Source organism: Rhinopithecus roxellana, chromosome 15 (assembly GCF_007565055.1).
Source record: "Rhinopithecus roxellana isolate Shanxi Qingling chromosome 15, ASM756505v1, whole genome shotgun sequence".
Taxonomy (NCBI): Eukaryota; Metazoa; Chordata; class Mammalia; order Primates; family Cercopithecidae; genus Rhinopithecus; species Rhinopithecus roxellana.
Window position 1 is genome coordinate 38,611,543 of NC_044563.1, and position 19,354 is coordinate 38,630,896.

General features: G+C 43.2%; 1 pseudogene; it reads right to left on the bottom strand.

The window, feature by feature from the left end:
* Nucleotides 1-5,426: 5,426 nt before the first annotated feature.
* On the bottom strand, nt 5,427-5,648 carry LOC115893459 (annotated as a pseudogene).
* Between the last annotated feature and the right edge of the window lie 13,706 nt (nt 5,649-19,354).

Below are 19,354 nucleotides of genomic sequence, written 5' to 3' on the forward strand. Positions count from 1 at the left end.
CCCCCACTCCTGCCCGCCAGAGAACAACCCCCCTTTGACTGTAGTTTTCCTTTACCTACCCAAATGCTATAAAACAGCCCCACCCTTATCTCCCTTCGCTGACTCTCTTTTCGGCCTCAGCCCGCCTGCACCCAGGTGAAATAAACAGCTTTATTGCTCACACAAAGCCTGTTTGGTGGTCTCTTCACACGGACGCACATGACGCTATCTCACAGTTTCTGTGGGGTGGGAATCTGAGTGTGGTTAGCTGGTGTCTCTGGCTCAGGGTTTGCCACAAGGCTATAATCAAGATGTTGGCTGGGGCTGCAGCCATCCCAGGACACATGGGGAAACCCCCTTCCAAGCTCACTCACCTGGTTGTTGGCAGGTCACAGCTTGACAGCTGGCTTTCTTCAAAACGAAAGAGTGAGAGTGAGAAAGGTGCTCAAGACAGAAGTGACAGCCTTTTTGTAACCTGGGAAGTAAAATACCATCACTATTGAAGTAGTCTGTATTGGGATGCAGTCACTAGGTCCAGCCCATACCTCCTGAGGGAGGGATCACACAAAGGCATGAACACCAGAGGGCAGGAGTGGCTGGGGCCATCTGCCACATTTACCTTCTTACTATGCACACCTTGCATTCTTTCCTTCCTTATCTCTTCCCTTCCTTCCTCATTCTCTCTCTTCTTCCTTTCAGGGCTTACTGTAAGTCTCCAGTGGCCCTCGAACTACACCAGGCATTGCGAATGCAAAGCTTATGAACGCTGAGGTTTGCAGCCCAGTAGAGAAGAAAGGTCCAGTGAAATAATGTTTTCAAACCTTCAGCTGCTCACTGTTTTGGCCATGGACATGGGCTTCTTAAATCTTTTCTAACTCAATGTTTTTTCTTTAAAGCGATGCACCTTTAAAATATGGCCTCATCCTAAACCCATGGTTCTTGACTTCGGCTGCCTGGTGGCGTCACCTTGGGAGACTATTTAACCTGGAGATGTAGGGGATGTGGCAGCCCGTTTCCCCGTCCCACACTTGCTTTACCATGTACTTATGCCCACCCCAGTGGGGAGGTGACAGCTTACCTGGGAGGAGATCCATTCTTTTGCTCTTTGGAAACAGACTCCAAGCTTTGCCCCCTATTATTCCCCTGTTCTACCCTTCACAACATCCCCTGTCCTTACCCCTTTTCTGAGTATTCATCAACCAAAGGGCAGTGCATCAGTGAAGGACAAATCTCCTTCACAAAAAAGATACTTCCTGTTTGTTTTATTAAAAAGAAATAGAGCATTATTGTGGGCACTTGCGACCCCCAGTGGTAGAGAAGGGAAAATACATCCATTGATGTCGGGGTAGGAGAGAAGGGAAGGAAGCATCTTTCACCAGCTCTCTGGAGCCTTTGTTTACACTACAAATGCAAAACAATGTCTCTAGGGGGCTAAAACAACACACACAAATAAGAAAACACTTCCACCTCTCATCCCTTGTCCTGTGCAGTTTTATTCACATCTAAGTCAGGTATCACGTCCACCAGTACAAACACAGCCAGAAGCTGTAAGTGTCATGTTCCCTCATCTTGCCCTTGACCTCTTGGAGTACCGATTGTTAATGACCACAGTCCACTGAGACCACCCCTACTCCTGCCTGCCGACCACCCTCAGTGCTGTTTAAAAGCTCAATCCATAAGCAGCCACCTATGCCAGGCTCTGGGCTAGCACTGAGTGGAGGGGGAGCAAAGGTCAACCAGATGCCCACTCTGTTCAGGTCATCTGTCTGGATGTCCCCTCCCTTGTATTTACTGATTCTGCCAGGCAAGAAGTTGGGGAGATTTATTCATTTCATTTAACAAATAGTAACTCACTGTCTACTGTATGTCCTGCACTGTTTCAGGCAATGAACAAAAAAGACCTTGCTCTCAGGGAACTTACATTCCCAGCTACTGAACCTCATGTTCTTGTCTTTACTTAACCCCGGGGTCCCAGAACCTGCCCGAATGGAAAAAATCTGAGTGATTCTCCAACTCCTGTCCCCTGCAAGTGAGGTTACTGAAGCCCACAGAGGTAATGAGCCTGGCCTGAGGTCACAGAACAAGACACAACAGACTCTAGACTAGATCCCAGCATCTCTAGAGATAAATGTCAAGACACTCACAGCTGTGGGCACAAAGCTGTCTGTCTGGATGCATTTTGGGAAAGTTAGAGACCTAGTGAGTGAACACATGTTAATACATCAATTCCATCAACTGGCGAATGAATCAGGTAAAGAGAAATAATTGTATCTTTTGCTTAAAAAGCAAAGTACTCTCAGGGACTCACAGGCTCCTTATGAGACTGTCTTTCTGCCTCCCTGAATTTGGGCAGGATTCATCTGGAAGCATCCTCTGTGGGTGAGGGGAGCAGAGGCACATGGCACAGCGAGAGGCTGCCCAGTGTAGCACGAGCTTCTCCAACATCCAACATCCACCCAAGTACCCCTCCTGACCAAAGGGGCTAATCCATATCCTCAGAGACCTGAGGAGATAGTCGTATGCTGCAGGAGGAAAAGCAAAATTGAAGTCTCATATTTTACTATAAAAACCAATATGAGTGTTGCATTCTGATGCACTAATATATTGCTATGCTTAACGTAAAAATGATATTTTTACTCAAATTCTGAATAAAATCAATTCTGTAGAAGGATACACCATCTTTATGCAGAACACCTTACCCATTACCCCTGGGCCTAAGGGCCTCCAGTTTTAGAAGCACAGACCTGGTTCCAAACCCAACTCTGTCTGTGGAATGCTAGCAAATTAACTTACTGCCCTGAAACTCAATTTTCTTATCTGTAAAAGCAACACAAAGTTCTGAGCTCTGGAGAGAGTAAGGACTACTGAGAATGGTAATACCATTGTCAATACAGAATTTTACAAGTTACTAAGCATTTTCCATGTGTTACCTTATTTTCATAGGAAGAGAGCAGGTTCTGGAAGCCAGTTAACCTTGGCTCTGCCAGAGTGGCTCTGTCGGTCTTGGGCAAATGGATTAACCTTTGTGAGCTTCCACAGCCTCATTTGTGAAAGAGGCATGATAATGACACTGTGGGTTATTGTGATAACTAAACACAATATAAGGTGTGCAGGCTTCAGTAAGTGGCACATCTCACTAGCACCTGGAGCAGCTGCTGTGAGTGGGTGAGAACACCAACCCAAGTCAGACAGGCTCGACTCTCACTAACTGGGTGGCCTTGGGCATATTACTTAAAATCTTTGTGTCTCAGTTTCTTTTACCTGTTAAATAAGGATGAAAATAGTACCTTCTCAGAAAGTTGCGAAGATAAAATGAGTTACTATAAGACACACTCACAATAGTGGCTGGCTCAGAATGTTGGGTATTCCAGTAAGTACCTGCGCACAGTTGGTTGGCCTTATCTTTGGCCTCTTCAGTTAGGAAACCAGAGGCTTAGAGAGGTTCCCCTCCATCAACCTGACTTCTCTTCCCCAAGTGGAAGATCTAGTATTTGAACCCAGCTTCCCTGATTCCAGAACCAGTGGTCGTTTTCACCGTGCCCCACACAGGAGTGGGGGTTGCACACCCTATGGTAGTTTATCTTCCACAGCAAGCTTTGAACCACTCAGGCACATGCATAGAGGTCAATGCCCACACAGTGTTACAGTGTTGCCAAATATAAATAGCAGAGATTCTCAGGTTAATTACTTCTAGTTCATGAAATAATGCATCATTGCTTCCTGGAGAGGTTGGAGAATAGAAAAAAACCTCTGTGCCCCAATGACTCTAATGGAATTTCTCTCTGAGATGAAGCAACCTTCTCAGTTACCTTAAGATACTGGAAGAAGCCAGCATTGTTCTGATACCTATATGAGCCCAACAGAGTTGCAAAATGTAAAAACTGTGAGAGATCACAGATCATGTCAATGAAGGAGAAACCTAGGCTTTTACAGAATTAAAGTCAGTTTCACTGAGTCTTCCTGAGGATGGCAACCCAAGTGAATCTTTGTTTCAGTTAGACTGCTCCAAAGCAGCGTATGAACCCACAACTTACGTATTAGATGGTGATGTGCTCAGAAGTTACATTAAAGCAAAATCTCATCAAAGTCTGGGTGTAAGAGCACATCTGGTTATAGATCGCAGAGGGAAAATCATTAATACTGTCAGACGTTACGTACAAGAAAAGGCAAGGGCTGAAATCATTGAGCTTATCTTTTCTAAAAAACACAGTGATTCAGGCAAGAGACATGAGAACCTGAGGCATGGCTTCTTCACTGCAAGGGCTGGCTGTGAGACTGGCCAGAAGCAGATGTTTGCTACTTTGTCTCATAATTATTTTCTCCGAATAATAAGGAAGTTGAGGTCTATGGCTCTTAGACCCCTTGACCTACAGTGCTATATTTGTTTAATCTGTTCTATTTAATAACCAGAGGCTTCCTCATTTGGGCTCCACCATACATTCTCCGCCACTGAAAAGGGAAAAACAAACTCTGCTCCTTACTCAGTTACTTCACTTTTGACACCAGATGTGTGGGTTTTTCACATAACAATTCTCCAATGCTCTGTAGACATTAACTGGGTGTCTTACAATTTAATTCTGAGAGTTAGCACAGACCCCTCCATTAAAGGGCTCAGCCCCATGAGATGGCCCCCAACTTCAGATACCAAATGCAAGTACAAGGTTGTGACCTGTACTTCTGAGCAACTAGCCGTAAATCAAGGGTTCCCACGACCTCCTCCTTGGGTTTAACCGTTTGCTAGAATGGCTCACAGAACTCAGAGAAATACTTATGTTTACCAGTTTGTTATAAAGTTATGGAGCATGTAGACGAACTGCCAGATGAAGAAGTACATACGGCAAGGTATGTGGGAAGGCCACAGATCTTCCACGCCCTCCCAGGATGCACCGTGGTCCAGGTCCCTCCATGTGTTCAGCAACCTGGAAGCTCTCAGAGCCTGTCCTTCTGAGTTTTTATGGAGGCTTAATTATGTAGCAGCAATTGATTAAATCATGGGCCACTGGTGATCAACTCAACCTTCAGTTTTTTTACCCTCCCTGGAGACAGCGGGCTGAAAGTTCCAACCTTCTAATCACATGGTTGGTTTCCCTGCCAACCAACCTCCACCAGCAGACACTATAGGACACCGTAGCCAAAAATAATTTTATTTGCATACAAGAAGACATTTATCCTTTTGGAGATTCCAAGGGTTTTAGGAATGATTCCAAGGGTTTTAGGGGAGGATGAAATAAAAATGTATATTTCTTAGTACATAGCAATATCACACCCACCTATTTAACACCCACAACCTCTGTCATTCTGTGTCCATTTTTTTTTTTGACTATTACAAAAGTTTATTTAACAAAAATTTAATATGAAAATGTATCCGATCTAATTTTTACATCATAGAAAACAGTCCCTTTGGAGAGGGGACAAGAATTCCTCTGCTGAACAACCATTATTTAGACCTATTCCAAGGCTTTTAACGTGATGAAACTGTTTCCTTCTATTTCCACTGTTCTAATATTGTTCTGTTGCCCACTAATTGCCATCTTCACACATTCATCTATCATAAGATTCATAAAATGACTGGATCCCCACAGTATTCCTTGGACATATCTCCCACCATTTAATTTCAGTGATAACTTGTCCATACGTTTTTTCAACTTGGGAGAGTGAGCTTTGTTCATGGTGTCTACTAAGCAGGTTCAGAGATGCACTGAAACGGAATTTATGGCCTCCATCACGCTTCACAGATAGGCCCAGTGGTTCGTGTCTGATGTCACTCATTCCATTAGCCAACTGATTGTGGGCCTGTGTCCAAAATTTCAAGTCTTCTCCTTTGCCTGCAAACCTCCAAGCTTCCCTCCTCCCTTGCTTTCTCCAAGCCCATGATCCCCCTCCTACTACCACAGAGAAAACAGAAGCTATCATGAGAAATGCTCATTGCTTCCACAGACTCACCTCCCACTGCGTCAACCCCTCAATCTGTCCTGTTCCTGGAGAAGAGAGGCTCTCTTCCTAGGCAATGTCTGGGTCTTAGCCTGCCTTCTTGAGGAGCTTACACTATATTAATTTTATCTGTTCTCTCATAAATCTATATCTTAGTCTCTCCTGGCTCTTTCCACTCAGCATTTGAGCAAAGTTCTGCCCCTCCCATCTTAAAAACCTAATGAAAACCCTCCTTGATCTCATATCCCCCTTCAGCTACTTCCTTACCTCTTTTTGTTAGTGACCAGGTTCATTCTGCCATCACACAGCAATCCAATCACTGTGTTGATGGATTTCTGCGAAAGAGAAAAAATTTTATTCACAGTGTTATTGTGCAAGGAAGCAGAAAAACAAATCTCCAGTGGGCCTCCCCAAAAATAGAGCTTGGAAGTGTTTATGAGAGAGAAAGCAGGATGGTCTAAACAGTGGGAAAAGATGATTGGTGGGTAGGAAAGATGAGGTTGTTGGGATTTCTGCAAGCATAATTGAATTACATCGTTCATCACATGACACATGTGCAGAAAATGGCAGTGTTAGTATGACCTGAGGGTGGAATTTTTGGCTCTCTGACATTGAAATGTCACTCTTTGGTCGCCTGCACAGGCCCAGTTGAAGGATCAGTGGTCTCAACCAGCTTGAACTGGAGAAGAGCTTCCCGCCTACAGTAATGGTTGCAACTTTAAGCAACCATTACTATAGTGATCCACAGTCAGAGACCTTATCCGATGTTAGCCAGTGGGAATTTTAAGATCAACTAAAAGTAAGCAATTAAAAGCAAGCAAAGCAGTTTGATTACATTTGGCAGGCTTAATCACCTTAGCCCTCACCCACCCCCAGACCCTTCTGTTGGCCTCCCACCTTTATTACACAGTCGACACTGCTATTGCCAAGGTCACCAATGAATGATCTCCATGTCAATTTATTGTTAAACAAAAATTATGAGAGACCATTGCTCTGGGCTGAGCTCCTGTAGTAGGCCCCGACAGACCAAATCCAACCAAAATGGAGTCACCCATGCTACATTCCACATAATCAAACAGAAACTTTAAGAAAGCAGATAGATCAACAAACAGACCAGCTTTTCCAGAAAACACGGTATTCTACTCTACCTGAGTCACCATAATCAGAAAGTTTCCTCTGCTGTAACCCTTACAAAAAAGTAACCTGATGTTAACAGATCGGTTGTTTTCCTATTGTTCTGTTTCCTTGTTTCTACCTTATAAAACCCACTATTCTGCCATTGCCTGGTGGAAGCTCTCATCCTATTTTGTAGAATGGAGGTTGCCCCAGTCCATGAATTGCAAATAAAAGCCAGCTAGTTCTGTAACTAAATTTTTTGTCATTTTGTCTTTTGGCAATTTATAAGTTCAGGATATACATTTCAGAATCTACTGTGCTGCAGACACTGTCAAGTATTGGGAATATATTGCAAACTAGACAGACTAAAATTCCTGTCTTCATGCAGTTTACCAACTGGTCAATATTGGAGTGTGAAGGGCTCATATGAAACCTTTCCGTTTTCATTTTACTTCATTTTCAATGGAGCTGATCACTTGCTAATTTTTGAAATATCTTTTACTGGACGTTGTTTTTCTTAAGTGGCAGATACATTTCAGCTTCTTTGTCAACTTATTATCATCTTACCTTATGTTGACTAAAGAAAAAAAGCCAAGCTTTTTTTTTTTTTTTTTTTTTTTTTTTTTTTTTTTTTTTTTTTTGAGACGGAGACTCGCTCTGTGGCCCAGGCTGGGGTGCAGTGACCAGATCTCAGCTCACTGCAAGCTCCGCAACAGTTTTACGCCATCCTCCTGCCTCAGCCTCCCCAGTAGCTGGGACTACAGGCACCCACCACCTCGCCCGGCTAGTTTTTTGTATTTTTTAGTAGAGATGGGTTTCACCGTGTTAGCCAGGATGGTCTAGATCTCCTGACCTCGTGATCCGCCCGCCTTGGCCTCCCAAAGTGCTGGGATTACAGGCGTGAGCCACCAAGCCCGGACTTTTTTTTTATTTTTATTTTTTGAGGTGGAGTCTTGCTCTGTCGCCCAGGCTGGAGTGCAGTGGCGCGATCTCGGCTGGCTGCAAGCTCCGCCTCCCGGGTTCACGCCATTCTCCTGCCTCAGCCTCTGGAGTCGCTGGGATTACAAGCACACACCACCACACCCGGCTAATTTTTCTATTTTTAGTAGATGCAGGGTTTCCCCATGTTGTCCAGGCTGGTCTGAAACTACTGACTTAGTGATCCACCTGCCTTAGACTCCCAAAGTGCTGGGATTACAGGCATGAGCCACCATGCCTGGCAAAACTTTTAAATAATTAAAATTAGTTTTATTCAGAAGGCTTCCTGAGGATTATAGGCAGAGGCTGACGGCCCAGGAGCAGCCTTTCTGCTCTGTCAGAGGTTCTGTCAGACCACTGTGACACAGGACTTCAGCCCACTGTTTAGAGACAGGTGGTGGAGGTTTAGTACATGCAAAGTCACATCAAACTGGCCCAGAAGTTATATTAAAGCAGAATCACATCAAGGCTTGAGTGTAAGAGTACATCTGGTCATAGATTATTAAAGTACCTTTGGTTATAGATTGTAAAAGTTTAATCACTAACCCGGTCAGACATTATCTTATGTGTAAGAAAAGCCAAGGGCTAGGATCATTTACCTTACCTTTTAAGGAATTATGGTGACTCAGGAAAGAGACATGGGGGGCATGTGCTCTCTCCTGTTTTGTCTTCAAATTATCTTTCAGGGAGCTGCATGTTGCCACAGAGTCAGAAGTTTAAGCAGAAATGAGCAAATTTGGCTTCTTAAGTTTGCTACTTTGTCTCACACTGACTTTTTAATGTTTTCATTCATTTTTTCATCCAACAAATTTTTGTTGAAGATAGAGTATGTGTTAGTCAATTTTCTAGGTGCTAGAAAATAGCAATGAAGAAGGGAGAGAGAAAAACCTCTGTCCTCATGAAGCTCACTGTTTAGCAGGAAGGTAGGAGTGAGGTTAAATAGGGTGATCAGGGTCGCTTGCCTGAAAAGGTCACATGGAGCTAAGGAAGCGAGCCATGTAACACGAGAGGGAAATGCATTTCAGACAGAGGGAACATCAGTGCAAATGCCCTGGTGCAGGGATGAGAGGGCGAGCACTTGACAATAATGTCAGCGAGTTAACGGGGGAAGTAGTGTATGTGCTGAATTGTGCAAGGCCTTATGCTCCTCTGTGAGGTTTCTGGCTTTTCTCCTGATTGACTGGAGGCTGCTGGAGGGTTTTAGGCTGAGGAGGTTTTAAGCTCATCTGACATGTTTTCTATAAGAATCAGCAGCTTGGACCAGGATGATGGAAGTCATTGAGTCCAACAGGAAATTATGGAACTCCTGAAAGCTCAGCCACCCCGATCTCTTCTCCCTAAGATGAGAGTCTTGCAGTGAGACATTGCTTATGTAACCCCATCTCCTCTCGTGGTGCCAGCTGCCTTCTACTCATTGGCAAGTCCAACCCAGACATCTTCCCTGAGCTCCCTCTCACCGTTTCCATTTGGCCTTCTCACCATCATCTCAAACACAGCCTATCTTGTCCCCACCAAACATGGCCCACAAGCCACCCAGTACTAAGCCAGACACTTGGAAATTTATCTGTGATACTTCCCCACACTTTACCTCCACATTCATTTAGCTCTGCACTAAATGAATGGATTTATTCATCCACTTCTCTTTGCATCCTTTCTAAGCCACCACTGTGTTTGCATTAGTCTCCCAACTGGGCTCACAATGTCCACTCCTGTGCCCTTTCACCCCAATCCCTTCTCTAAGCTGCAGGCAAAGAGAACCTTTAAAAATTCAGATCTCATCAAATTACACCCCTGATTAAAATCCTTAAGTCTTCCCATTGCTGCTAGATAAATACCAAAGTCCTTACAAAACAAAATCCCCATCCCACCCTGAAGTATCTTACCCTTTCCTTCATCCCTAGTCATATTCCATACCCTGTCAGTCTTTCTATTCATTCCAGAAGTATTCACTTTCTTTGGGTCCTTTCCACCTCAGTACCTTTGGATGTGATGCTCCCTGTGCTTAGAAGGCTCTCTTACACCCTCTTTACCTTCTGTCTCCTCCAGGTCTCAGCTTATGTAGCTTTCCCAGGAAAGCATATGCAACCCCCAGATGAGATTAGAACTGTCTCTCTCCATAAGCTCACACCACCTTGGATTTCTCTTTCATGGTGTCATCACAGTTAGAATTTATTGTTTATATCAAGAGTTGGTGAATGTTTTTCCATCTTATAAGCTTTATACCATGTCTATCTTCTCACCATGGTATCTCCAGTTTTGAGGACAGTGCGTGCACACAGAGGGGCTTACTAAGTGGTGATGCACTTAGATCCAAACAAGGAGGCCTTTGCCTGGATCCTGCTCCTGCCCTCCTCCAGCTGTGTGGGGTAAAAAATCTAGAGGTCCAAGGGGAATTGTCCACCCAAGGCTATGTCCTCCTTCTAAGTGACTCTAAAATTATCTACCTCAAAGGCCCAGGACCCACGTCCATGGTCTCTATGTGCCTCTTACCTGGGCCTATTCTCACAAAGGTGGATGATGCCATCAGAATGAGCGCCTTAGGCCTGAGGCATGTCCATGGAGTGGTGGGTGAAGTTGTGTGTGCAGTTTAGACATGCAAGGTAGAGCATCCACACACCTGTGTCCAAGGATGCATGGTACAGAACTCAGCTTGGGTGGGAAAAATGTTGTCAGGCCAAGGATGGAGGGCTAGGGCCAGCAATCTTTGCACTGTCACTTTTGAGCACAGAACTGTGGGCATTCCAATAATTCTATATTCAAACCTACTTTTTCAGGTCATCTTGAAAGTGAATTGGTCAAAATAGTATAAAACATTTTATATAATGATTTGTTACCTAGATTTGTAATTGTGAAATATCTATACACTTGCTATGTGGATCTCAGAACGTGATGAGAATTTATTGAATGAATAAATAAATGAATAGGTTTATTCCTGGATTTCACCATTTGCCATTTGTAGTGACTGGATGAAAAAAAATGAATGAATGCTTCATGCAAATAAATCCCCACAAAGGCAAATTCATTTTATTTAAAGTGAAGATCCAGCTGCCAAGGGAATTAATCTGTCTACCTAGGTTGAAATATTTTTTTCTCAGGGCAGCTCTGACTTGGATGCTTCCATTCTATAAGTCAGTGACAAGTATAAGTAATAATAGTGAACATTTATTGGGCTCTATGTTCAGGACTGTTTTAAGCCCACCATATAGATTAACTAATTAAATAGTCACAATTCTATGAGGTAGGTGCTATTACCATTCCCATTTTACAGATGAGGAAACTGAGGCTCATTAAAGTTAAGTAACTTACCGTCGGTCACACAGCTAGTAAGTTACAAAGCTAGAGCTAAGTTCCCAGGCAGCTTGTGCTCCATACATTATGCTATGGTATTTGCAGAAATCAAAGTCCTCCTGTGTCTCCCCCTTGTTATCAATACCCATGGGGTCTTGGAGTCTGAGCCAGGATCTACGGGTGTCAGGGTCACACTCTCTAATGGCCAAGTTGCCTTTGTATGTGTGAGAAACAGTAAGGGATTACATTTGAAGTTTAGTCAGCAGGATGACTAATCCCCCCACAGGGAAGGCGTTCATCCAATTTTTACTTTCAATTTCCTCCTACAGCTTTAGAGGAAAACAAAGAAAGGACGAAGAGCATCTCATGGTAAAGGAAAGTTACTAGATTTTCATTTACTGGTCGTGATACCAAGGGTCCTGAATGGGAAAAGTAAATCGTAAGTCCTTAAAGGTGAATTTTTCACATGCTGTAAACTTTAATTAGTAAGAATATTAACAGCCTGCAAATGCTCTCCTTCCACCTGAGTGGATTACTGTTATTAAAATAGGAAAGCTCAGTATCCCCTTCCTTCCTCCTCTTCAGCTGTAGGATTACCAGCAGCAGCTCTAAGAAGGACCCCCTCATCTAAACCAGATGAGGACCAGAGATAGAGAGAACAAGGATGAGGGAGAAAGAAGGGAGGAAAGACTGAACATAGATTCAAGGTTGTGGAGCCCCCAGAGTCCTTACGTCCCCAACTGCGTATTTTCAACAGATACTCAGTGTCTCCCCTGTGTGAGGGGAAAATTCAATATCACATTAACAAATGTCCATCTCCAGGGGTATTCAGTAGCCACTGGAGTTTCAGGCAGCATCAATGTTAATTTAAAAATGTGGATAGAATTTTTTGCATAATAAAAAGTTTTTTCTTTATTTCAGTGTTATTCTCTGCTGCATTATTTATAATAGCAGAAAAAAAATGACATGCCTTTTGAATTTTGTCACTGGTACTGAAATAATGTCAGTTCGCTTTTCCTTTTCCACTCATTCTGATCTTCCATTTCCAAATTTACAAACCTGTGTCTCATAGGGCTGTTTTGAGAATAAAATACAATAAAATAAAACATTTATATGTTCAGCACAATTGCCATTTACTAGTAACCACAATTTATTGAAATGATGTAATGTAAAAATTCCCAACACATGGTAGGCATTTAACACATTTGCTGAAACAAAACAAGACAAAGCAAATTTAAAAAAAAAGGTTGGAAAATGGCAAAACTTAAAAGGATAATCCTCTCCTCTTCTAGGCTTCCATGGATGTGTCCCAAACTAGAGTGATGGAAACAAATCAGACTTCAAACTTGGGATATTCCCAGTGATTCCAAAGAAGGTAACAAAATGTAGGCTTTGGCATCAGTTCTCCTGAAACACAAACAGCATAAAGTACTCAGAATAGTAACTTGCAGTCCATAAAACAATGGCCCATGTTCTCAGATGGTCATTTGCAAGGTCCATTTGTCCTGCACCTGCACACACTTTGAGCTTCCACTGCCAGTGATTGTTTCTGTTACAGTATGTAGCTAGTTAGGGATGAGCAGGGCAGAAGACGGATACCTTCAGTTCCCCAACACACAAACCAGGAATGTCAGCTGACCACCAGATGATGGTCAGGTGGTTGTTAACTGTCTCTCTCAAATAATAATCGGTCATAGTTGGGGCTAGGGAAAGGCAGTTTCCCAACAGACAGAAAAACCTGAAACTGGATCAACAGCTTCCTGATAAGATCTCAGGAGTTGAGCAAGTGGGCTGAAGCACATGCATCAAGAGGCAAAATGGTGGAGTTTAACTGGCATATGACCTTCCTCCAGGAACACTAGACTGGTGGGGGAAGAAGCCTCAGGTGAGCATGCATACAACTCCAGTATACACCCTGCATGTGCTCCCCTCCCAAGTGCTAGCAGGCAACTGCACATGCGGAGAGCCTACCCCAAGGGAAGAATCAGGGGAGAGGTAACAGGAGACCCCAGAAGTATGCCAACATATAAAACCCAAGTCAAAAGGCCAGAATGCACACTTGATCTTTCAAGTTGCCCGCTTGGCCTTCTTCCAAGTGTACTTTACTTCTTTTCATTTCTGCTCTAAAGCTTTTTAATAAACTTTCTAAAACTTGCCTTGGTCTCTCCTTCTGCCTTACAACCTTCGGTTGAATTCTTTTTTCTAAGGAGGCAAGAATGGAGGTTGCTGCAGACTCATACCCGTATCAATTTGCTGCTGGTAACAGTCTCCGTGACCAAATCTGATCTATGCCTTGAAAAAGTCACCTTATCTTTCCCCTCTGCTGGCTTCCAATCCTTTCACAGAGGGTTCTTCCCTGGTTATCGCACAGCCTGCTTCTGGAGTACACACGGGCCTGGAGTGGGAAGCCCAGAGTTTCTGACCTTGCCCTGAACCTGCTTTACCAGTTAACCTTAAGGACGCCACTGGCCTTTCTGAGCTCCTGTATTCTCATCTGCAAAATTGGGACAGCAGACTGTCTGGCTACTGCCCATTGTGTGTTGTATGTTTGATAACCCAGTGAACTATTATTTCATTTCTGAAACCTTGACTAAACCCTTGCAACCCTCCCCATTAGCTAGCCACTCCCTCATGGCACTGCTGTCCTTGCCATGTATTTATCTCTGTTGAAGCACTATGGATACTATAACTCGGCTTCATTTCTCTTCCTTGCCTCTTTGGATCTCAGTCTCCTTGGTGCCTGGACAAAATATTTGTTAAATGAGTGAATGAATGAGAAGACGTTGAATTGCCAATGCTCTAGATAAGGGTAAACTTCTTCTGTAAAGTCCAGATGATTAATAGAGTTAGTGTTTCAGGATTTTCTGGGCTATTGTAAATACCCAACTCTGCTGGTGTAGCCCCAAATCAGCCATCCACATACATAAATGAATGGGTATGGCTGTATTCCAATGAAATTTTGTTTATGGACACTTAAATTTGAATACCATTTGATTTTAACACATCATAAAATATCATCCCTTCTTTGATTTTTTTCAACCATATCAAAGTGTAAAAACCATTCTTTTTTGCACATGGGCTGTACAAAAGCTAAAAGGGAGCCAGATTTTGGCCCACAGACCATAGTTTGCTAAATTCCTGCATCAAAGTAATAGTAAATATTGATTTTTTAAAACATATATGTATATACACACACACACATATAAATATATATATGGTAGACATTACACATATTACACATTATTTACTTATTTATTTTGTAGAGACAGGGTCTCACTATGTTGCCCAGGCTGACCTCAAATTTCTAGCCTCAAGCGATCCTCCTGCCTCAGCCTCCCAAAGTGCTGAGGTTGCAGGCATGAGCCACCATGCCCAGCCTAGATATTGGTTTTATTACAGATATTATTGAGATTGTCCATGATCTCTTTACTTTCACATTTTAGATAATGGTATGCATCAAGTGTATGACCTCATGCATATGTTTCTCACAGTAAGGGAATCTCCACTTTTCACCTGCCGCTCTGTCTTTCTGAGAATGTGATCCACTGCCTTCCCCTCGCTCTGTCCCAACAAAGGCTCTGTGGCCTTCCTACCCCTGAGAGCCCAGCCTGGGCTGGCCCTCACCACACTGGTCATCTTCCCAGCAGGGGGTCCCACGTGAGCTGTCCATGCTTCCACAGAATAAGGGTTACAAATGTTCTGACATTCTTTGGACATGCAGTTTGGTTTAGAATTGGGGTAAGAGATCTAATTTATCTCTATCTTTTCTTATCCATTGTGCAATCATAAATAGTAATTCATATTATAATATCTGCCATTTATGGAGCAGTTACTATGTGTTCAACATTATTCTAAGAAATTTTTAATATCTTATCTCATTTATGAAATGATTTTGAAGTAGAATTGATGTGCCCATCGCTAAGATTGGCTTCTTCCTTTTTCAAGAGCTATTTAACATAGGAAGGTTTGTAAAGACCATTTTTCATACAAATCTGTATGAACAGATTTTTTTGAGATGGAGACTATTATAAACTATCATTTATCAAGAGTTTAACATATATAAGGCAGCATTTTATGAATTCTTCCATTGGAGTAGGCAATATTATTATTTCAATTTTTGGTTCAAACCAAGGCTTATGAAAGCCAACTAACTTGGCTGGGCATGGTGGCTCACACCTATAATCAAAGTGCTGTAATCCCAGCACTTTGGGAGGTCAAGGCAGGCAGATCATTTGAGGTCAGGAGTTTAAGACCAGCCTGGTCAACATGTTGAAACCTCATCTCTAGTAAAAATACAAAAATTAGCTGGGTGTAGTAGTGTGTGCCTATTATCCTAGCTACTCTGGAAGCTGAGGCAGGAGAATGCTTGAACCCAGGAAGTGGAGGTTGCAGTGAGCAGAGATAGCACCTCTGCACTCCAGCTCCAGCCTTGATAACAAAGTGAGACTCTGTCTCTAAATAAATAAATAAATAGATAAAAGAAAGCTAACTAACTGGTTCAGTTATTTAGCTAGAAAATAGTAGAGTGAAGTTTTGACCCAGGCAGTCTGATTCTGAGCCTCCTCCTAACTTCTAATAATTCTGCCCCAAAATTTTAAAGCCATGAGTGCATTTTGGCATTTTACTATCATCATTCTGAAGTACTTGCTGGGTCTTCTCATCACCTTCCTTTATGTTATTTCGTTTTAGAGACAGGACCTCACTCTGTCACCCAGGCTGGAGTGCAGTGTAATGATCATAGCTCATTGTCACCTCAAACTCCTGGGCTCAAGCAATCATCCTGCTGCATCCTCGTGAGTAGCTGGTACTACAGGCACATGCCATCATGCCTAGCTACTTGTTTAATTTTTTTGGTAGAGGTGGAGTCTCACTGTGTTTCTCAGGCTGGTCTCAAACTCTTGGCTTCAAATAATCCTCCCACCTCAGCCTCGGCCTCCCAAAGTGCTGGGATTACAGGCATCCAGCTCTTTATGTTATTTTTCTATTGCTTAGTCTTCCCTATTCATTGAAAAGTCTGTATTTCTCCCACCATCACCATGGCATCTTCCCCATCTCCTGTATTACCTTGACTTGAAAGCTGCAGTAATTTTATCTTTCCTGTGGCACCAGTTGATAACATTATTGGAGGGGAAAGGACTATTAAGGTTTCAACAGTTGACCTGGTGACCTTCATTTCAAGTTCAGAGGATCTTTTAAAGGTCTTTGCTTAGGGTCTCAGCCTTTTTCTTACATTTAAAAATATCCAATGTTGTCTCCTGGGGCTAGGTTAAATGCCACTTCTGCCATGAAGACCTGGGGATAATGAAATGCATTTGCATTGTATCAAGAAAGCAATATTCAAATGAGGTTTCTGTATCTCAGCAGCCTCAGTTGTGAAAGAGGGATTGCAACAGTGCCCAGCTCACAGGGCTATAGTGAGGGTGAAATAAAGCAGTACATGAAAAGTGTCCCCAAATGTGTCAGGCATGGGGAAAGTCAACACACTCTTAATAATTTTTGCTATTTTACAAGTAACCAAATCATAGGAGTGGCAACTGCAGTAATGATCTTTGCAATTTTACAAAGCCCATCATCAAAATTGGTGTGTTAGTCCATTTTTGCACATCTATAAAGAACCACCCGAGACTGGGTAGTTTATAAAGGAAAGAGGTTTAATTGAATCACAGCTCTGCAGGCTGTACAGGAAGCATGGTTGGGGAGGCCTCAGGAAATTTTCAATCATGGCAGAAGGCGAAGGGGAAGTAGGCAACCCTTACATGGTAAGAGCAGAAGGAGAGAGAGAGAGAGGAGGGATATGCCACACACTTTTAAACAACCAGGTCTTATGAAAACTCACTCACTATCATAAACAGTAAGGGGGAAGTCCATCCCCAGTCCATCCCATGATCCAATCACCTCCCATCAAGACCCTCCTCCAACAATGGGGATTACAATCCAACATGATATTTGGGCAGGGACACAAACGCAAACCATATCATTCTGCCCCTGGCCCCTCCAAAATTTTATGTCCTTCTCTCATTGCAAAATACAATCATCACTTTTCCACAATTCCCCAAGTCGTAACTCATTTCAGCATTAACTCAAAAGTCCACAGTCCAAAGTCTCATCTGAGACAAGTCAAGTCCCTGCTGCCTATGAGCCTGTGAACTCAAAAATAAGTTAGTTACTTGCAAGACATAATGGAAGTATAGGCATTGGGTAAATACACCAATTCCCAAAAGGAGAAATCAGCCAAAACAAAGGGGCTACAGGCCCCATGCAAGTTCAAAACACAGCAAGGCAGTCATTAAATCTTAAAGCTCCAAAATAATCTCCTTTGACTCCATGTCTCACATCCAAGCCATGCTAATGCAAAAGGTGGGCTCCCAAGGCCTTGAGCATCTCTGCCCTTGGGGCTATGCAGGGTACAACACCCCTTCAGCTGCTTACATGGGCAGATATTGAGTGAGTGTGGCTTTTCTAGGTACATGGTACAAGCTGTTGATGGATCTACCATTCTGGGGTCTGGAGGATGGTGGCAGTCTTCTCACAGTTCCACTAGACAGTGCCCCATTGGGGACTCTGTGTGGAAGCTCCAGCTCCACATTTCCCCTCTGCATTGCCCTAGTAGAGGTTCTTCATGAGGGCTCTATCCCTGCAGCAGACTTCTGCCTGGACATCCAGGCATTTCTATACAGCCTCTGAAATCTAGGTAGAGGTTCCCAAACCTCAACTCTTGACTTCTGTGCACATGCATGCTTAATACCATGTGAAATCTGCCAAGGTTTAGGGCTTGCACCCTCTGGAGCAGCAACCTGAGACATATCTGGGGCCCTTTCAGCCATAACTGGAGCTAGAGTGGCTGGGATGCAGGGAGCAGTGTCCCAAGATTGCACAGGGCAGCAGTGCCCTGGGCCTGACCTATGAAACCATTTTCCCTCCTAGGCCTCTGGGCCTGGAAGGGAGGGGATGCTGTGAAGGTCTCTGAAATGCCTTTGAGGCATTTTCCTCATTGTCTTGGCTATTAACATTTGGCTCCTCTTTACTTATGCAAATTTCTGCAGCTGACTTTAATTCTTTCCAATAAAATGGGTTTTACTTTTCTACCACATTATCAGGCTGCAAATTTTCCAAACTTTTATGCTCTGCTTCCCTTTTAAATGTAAGTTCCAGTTGTAGATAATCTCTTTGCTCATGCATATGAGCATATGCTGTTAGAAGCAGCCAAATCATGTCTTGAATGCTTTGCTGCTTAGAAACTTCTGCCAGATACCCTAATCTCTCTCAAGTTTAACGTTCCACAGATCTCTAGGGCAGGGACATAATGCTGCCAGTCACTTTGCAAAAGCATAGTAAGAGTGACCTTTATTTCAGTTCCCAATAATTTCCCCATCTCCATCTGAGACCACCTCAACCTGGACTTCATTGTCCATGTCACTATCGGCATTTTGGTCACAACAATTTAACATGTCTCTAGAAAGTTCCAAACTTTCCCTCATCTTCCTGTCTTCTGAGCTTTCCAAACTGTTCCAGCTTCTACCTGTTACTCAGTTCCAAAGTTGCTTCCACATTTTCAGCTATCTTTACAGCAGTGCCTCACTCCTAATTAGTACTCCTAGGTACTAATTTTCTGTATTAGTCCATTCTCACATTGCTATAAAGAACTACCTGAGACTGGGTAATTTATAAAGCAAACAGGTTTAATTGGCCCACAGTTCTACAAGCTATACAGGAAGCATGGCTGAGGAGGTCTCAGGAAACTTACAATCATGGTAGAAAGCAAAGAGGAAGGAGTCACATCTTATATGGCCAGAGCAGAAGGAAAGAGAGTTGGGAGTGGGGGTGTCACACACTTTTAAAGAACAAGAGCTCATGAAAACTCATGCACTATCACGAGAACACACTCACCATCATGAACCCAGCAAAGGGGAAGTCTGCCCCCGTGATCCAATCACCTCTCACCAGGCCCCTCCTCCAACATTCGGCAGTACAATTAGACATGAGATTTGGGCCGGAGCACAAGTTTAAACCATATCAATTAATCAGAAGCATGAGCCATTTATTTTCCCAGTCCAGGCCCAAG